Source organism: Rutidosis leptorrhynchoides, chromosome 2 (assembly GCF_046630445.1).
Source record: "Rutidosis leptorrhynchoides isolate AG116_Rl617_1_P2 chromosome 2, CSIRO_AGI_Rlap_v1, whole genome shotgun sequence".
NCBI classification, from domain to species: Eukaryota; Viridiplantae; Streptophyta; class Magnoliopsida; order Asterales; family Asteraceae; genus Rutidosis; species Rutidosis leptorrhynchoides.
Genome location: NC_092334.1, coordinates 537,078,507 through 537,084,406, shown reverse-complemented (window position 1 = coordinate 537,084,406; position 5,900 = coordinate 537,078,507).

Sequence of the window (5,900 nt, the reverse complement as noted above, 5' to 3'; positions counted from 1 at the left end):
CTGGTAATCTAAGAATTAGGGAACAGACACCCTAATTGACGCGAATCCTAAAGATAGATCTATTGGGCCTAACAAACCCCATCCAAAGTACCGGATGCTTTAGTACTTCGAAATTTATATCATATCCGAAGGGTGTCCCGGAATGATGGGGATATTCTTAAATATGCATCTTGTTAATGTCGGTTACCAGGTGTTCACCATATGAATGATTTTTACCTCTATGTATGGGATGTATATTGAAATATGAAATCTTGTGGTCTATTGTTACGATTTGATATATATAGGTTAAACCTATAACTCACCAACATTTTTGTTGACGTTTTAAGCATGTTTATTCTCAGGTGATTATTAAGAGCTTCCGCTGTCGCATACTTAAATAAGGACAAGATTTGGAGTCCATGCTTGTATGATATTGTGTAAAAACTGCATTCAAGAAACTTATTTCGTTGTAACATATTTGTATTGTAAACCATTATGTAATAGTCGTGTGTAAACAGGATATTTTAGATTATCATTATTTGATAATCTACGTAAAGCTTTTTAAACCTTATTGATGAAATAAAGGTTATGGTTTGTTTTAAAATGAATGCTGTCTTTGAAAAACGTCTCATATAGAGGTCAAAACCTCGCAACGAAATCAATTAATATGGAACGTTTTTAATCAATAAGAACGGGACATTTCAGTTGGTATCCGAGCGTTGGTCTTAGAGAACCAAAAAAATTTGCATTAGTGTGTCTTATCGAGTTTGTTAGGATGCATTAGTGAGTCTGGACTTCGACCGTGTTTTCTTTAAAAATGATTGCTTAACATTTTTGTTGGAAACTATATATTATTAACATGTAAATATTATGTGATATATTAATCTCTTAACATGTTTGATATTATGTGATAGATGTCTACCTCTAGAACAAGTCCCATTGACTCACCTAATAATAATGAAGAGTCGAATGTAAATTGGAATAATTCGTGGACTAATTCACAAGTTCCCGAAGAGGAACCGGAAGAAGAGTCGGAACCGGAAGAAGAATCGGAATCGGAAGAAGAAATAAAACCAGTGGGGGAAATAATAAAACGGTTAAGTAGAAGAAAATCCTCAACCAACCGACCAAAGTTAATTATGGTCAATGGTGTTTCTGCCAAGGAAGCAAAGTATTGGGAGGATTACCAATTCTCCGATGAATCGGATCCCGACAAGGAATCCAATGATGTTATAGAAATTACCCCAACACAATTTAATAAGGCAAAAGAGAACAATAAGGGAAAGGGCATAAAAATAGAGAAATTTGATTCCAAACCCGATGAACTTTATATGTATCGTCAACACCCGTATTTCTTAAGTTATGACAATAACCCGGGAACCTCTAAACCACCAGGTTTTTCTAAACCAATGTGGAAAATGACGGCTCGTATTAGGGGAACATCATATATCCCTAGAAACTTGTCAAAACGAACCAAAACCGAAGAAGAAGAAACGAGCGAGTCGGAATAAGATAGTTGTATTCGTGTGGTGTAATATATGTAATATAGTGTGCTTATGCTTTATGATATATGTAAAAATTGCTTGTATTAATAAGTATTTTTTTTTATGAATCTAACTCTTGTCTATTTTACAGTATAAAAACACAAAATGGATAGACAACCCAATATTTTAAGAGACCTACCCGGAGACATGATTGATGAAATCTTGTCTAGAGTCGGTCAGAATTCCTCGGCACAACTATTTAAGGCGAGTTCAGTTTGTAAGACATTCGAAGAACGTTCCAAGAATTCCTTGGTTTATAAAAGGCTTTCGTTCGAAAGATGGGGGATATCACATTGGGAAATCCATAAGTTACGATGTTTTTACTTTGACGCATATATTGCGGGGAACCCAAATGCTATTTTACGCAACGGGTTAAGAAATTATTTTGACTCAATATATCCGAATATAGGACTTCGTGATTTAGAAAAAGCGGTTAACATGCAACATAAAGAAGCATGTTATGCTTACGGCTTAGTAATGTTCGCTTCTCAGCAAAGTGAACAAGAACATCGGGCTACAACTATTAAACAAAACGTTCCCACAAGTAACGGAGTCGGTAATTGGGGTAAGAAATGAGGTTTTTAGATTGTTAAGGGACTGTTAGATATTACGTAACCCTCGTCCATTTGACGACATTACAACACAATGTATTATCAACGGCCATAACGGTTATGTTCCACAAGACCAAGGATGGGAAGTAGTCCTAGTAAAACCAGAATGCATGACTTATTTCTGGACGTATGAATTACGTGTCTTTATTGCCTTTACTGAACGACTTGTGTACTAGCTAGAATTATCTTCACAACTATCTTATATCAAAGTTATTGTGTGCTATATTTCATGCTATATGTAAAATAAGCGGTATTGTAAGTTTGTAAAATATTGTGTAAAAGTTTGAACGCGAAATATTATTATAATCAGTTTTTTATATAGAATTGTAGTAGTTGAATTGTATATTAGCTACTAAGTATGAACTTAACGGGTAGGTACTACCCGAATTTAAACTTATAAAATGCTAATATGAGGAAAAAGCTTTTATAAATGAGTTCATATTATGCTACGAGATACTATTGACTACTCTTAATATTCTGTATGATTAACTTGTTTCATTTGACTATTTGAAGGAAATGGTACCGACTACTCGACAAACCTTGAATATGAGTGAAGAGGAATTTCGTGCCTTTCTTGCTTCAAACATAGCCGCAGTACAGGCCGCGCTACATACCAATAATAACCTTGGATCTAGCAGTACAGGAAATCGTGTAGGATGCACCTACAAAGAATTCACTGCCTGTAAACCTTTAGAATTTGATGGAACCGAAGGACCGATCAGATTGAAACGGTGGACCGAGAAGGTCGAATCGGTGTTTGCCATAAGTAAGTGTACTGAAGAGGACAAAGTGAAGTATGCTACGCATACCTTCACAAGTTCTGCGTTAACATGGTGGAATACCTATCTAGAGCAAGTGGGACAAGATGATGCTTACGCACTACCGTGGTCAGCATTCAAGCACTTGATGAACGAGAAGTACCGTCCCAGAACCGAGGTCAATAAGCTCAAGACAGAACTTAGAGGGTTACGAACCCAAGGATTTGATATTACCACATACGAAAGACGATTCACAGAATTGTGCCTATTGTGTCCGGGAGCATTCGAAGATGAGGAAGAGAAGATCGACGCGTTTGTGAAAGGATTACCGGAAAGAATCCAAGAAGATATAAGTTCACACGAGCCCGCCTCCATACAACAGGCATGTAGAATGGCTCACAAACTAGTAAACCAGATTGAAGAAAGAATTAAAGAACAGACTGCTGACGAGGCCAATGTGAAGCAAGTCAAAAGAAAGTGGGAGGAAAACGGTGATAAGAATCACCAATACAACAACAATAGCAATTACAACAATAATCGCAACAACTATCCCAACAATCGCAACATCAATCGCAACTACAACAACTGGCCCAACAACAACAACAACAACAACAACAACAACAACAACAACAACAACAACAACAACAACAACAACAACAACAACAACAACTACAACAATCATCCCAACAACAATAATAACCAAAACAACAACAACAATCAGAAGCAGCTATGCCAAAGGTGTGAAAAGTATCACTCGGGGTTCTGCACCAAATTTTGCAACAAGTGTAAAAGAAATGGTCATAGCGCTGCGAAGTGTGAGGTCTACGGACCAGGGGTTAACAGAACGAAAGGAACAAATGGTGTCGGAACGAGTAATGGCAGAGCAAGTAGTGTCGGAGCAAGTTATGCCAATGTAGTTTGTTATAAATGTAGAAAACTGGGCCACATTATTAGAAATTGCCCGAACCATGAGAACACGAATGGACAAGGCCGTGGAAGAGTTTTCAATATTAATGCGGCAGAGGCACAGGAAGACCCGGAGCTTGTTACGGGTACGTTTCTTATTGACAATAAATCTGCTTACGTTTTATTTGATTCGGGTGCGGATAGAAGCTATATGAGTAGAGATTTTTGTGCTAAATTAAGTTGTCCACTGACGCCTTTGGATAGTAAATTTTTACTCGAATTAGCAAATGGTAAATTAATTTCAGCAGATAATATATGTCAGAATCGAGAAATTAAACTGGTTAGCAAAACATTTAAGATTGACTTGATACCAGTAGATTTAGGGAGTTTTGATGTGATAATCGGTATGGACTGGTTGAAAGAAGTGAAAGCGAGATCGTTTGTTACAAAAATGCAATTCGCATTATACGAGAAAAAGGAAAACCCTTAATGGTGTACGGAGAAAAGGGCAACACGAAGCTACATCTTATTATTAATTTGAAGGCACAAAAACTAATAAGAAACGGTTGCTATGCTGTTCTAGCACACGTCGAGAAAGTACAAACTGAAGAAAAGAGCATCAATGATGTTCCCGTCGCAAAAGAATTTCCCGATGTATTTCCGAAAGAATTACCGGGATTACCCCCACATCGATCCGTTGAATTTCAAATAGATCTTGTACCAGGAGCTGCACCAATAGCTCGTGCTCCTTACAGACTCGCACCCAGCGAGATGAAAGAACTGCAAATCCAATTACAAGAACTTTTAGAGCGTGGTTTCATTCGACCAAGCACATCACCATGGGGAGCTCCTGTTTTGTTTGTCAAGAAGAAAGATGGTACATTCAGGTTGTGTATCGACTACCGAGAGTTGAACAAACTTACCATCAAGAACCGCTACCCACTACCGAGAATCGACGACTTATTTGATCACCTACAAGGCTCGTCTGTTTATTCAAAGATTGACTTACGTTCCGGGTATCATCAAATGCGGGTGAAAGAAGATGATATTTCAAAGACTGCTTTCAGAACACGTTACGGTCATTACGAGTTTATGGTCATGCCGTTTGGTTTAACTAATGCACCAGCTGTGTTCATGGACCTTATGAACCGAGTGTGTGGACCATACCTTGACAAGTTTGTCATTGTTTTCATTTATGACATACTTATTTACTCAAAGAATTACCAAGAACACAGTGAACATTTGAGAAAGGTGTTAGAAGTATTGAGGAAGGAAGAATTGTACGCTAAGTTTTCAAAGTGTGCATTTTGGTTGGAAGAAGTTCAATTCCTCGGTCACATAGTGAACAAAGAAGGTATTAAGGTGGATCCAGCAAAGATAGAAACTGTTGAAAAGTGGGAAACCCCGAACACTCCGAAACACATATGCCAGTTTTTAGGACTAGCTGGTTACTACAGAAGATTCATCCAAGACTTTTCTAGAATAGCAAAACCCTTGACTGCATTAACACATAAAGGGAAGAAATTTGAATGGAAGGATGAACAAGAGAAAGCATTCCAGTTATTGAAGGAAAAGCTAACTACGGCACCTATATTGTCATTGCCTGAAGGGAATGATGATTTTGTGATTTATTGTGACGCATCAAAGCAAGGTCTCGGTTGTGTATTAATGCAACGAGCGAAGGTGATTGCTTATGCATCTAGACAATTGAAGATTCACGAACAAAATTATATGACGCATGATTTGGAATTAGGCGCGGTTGTTTTTGCATTAAAGACTTGGAGGCACTACTTATATGGGGTCAAAAGTATTATATATACCGACCACAAAAGTCTTCAACACATATTTAATCAGAAACAACTGAATATGAGGCAGCGTAGGTGGATTGAATTGTTGAATGATTACGACTTTGAGATTCGTTACCACCCGGGGAAGGCAAATGTGGTAGCCGACGCCTTGAGCAGGAAGGACAGAGAACCCATTCGAGTAAAATCTATGAATATAATGATTCACAATAACCTTACTACTCAAATAAAGGAGGCGCAACAATGAGTTTTAAAAGAGGGAAATTTAAAGGATGAAATACCCAAAGGATCGGAGAA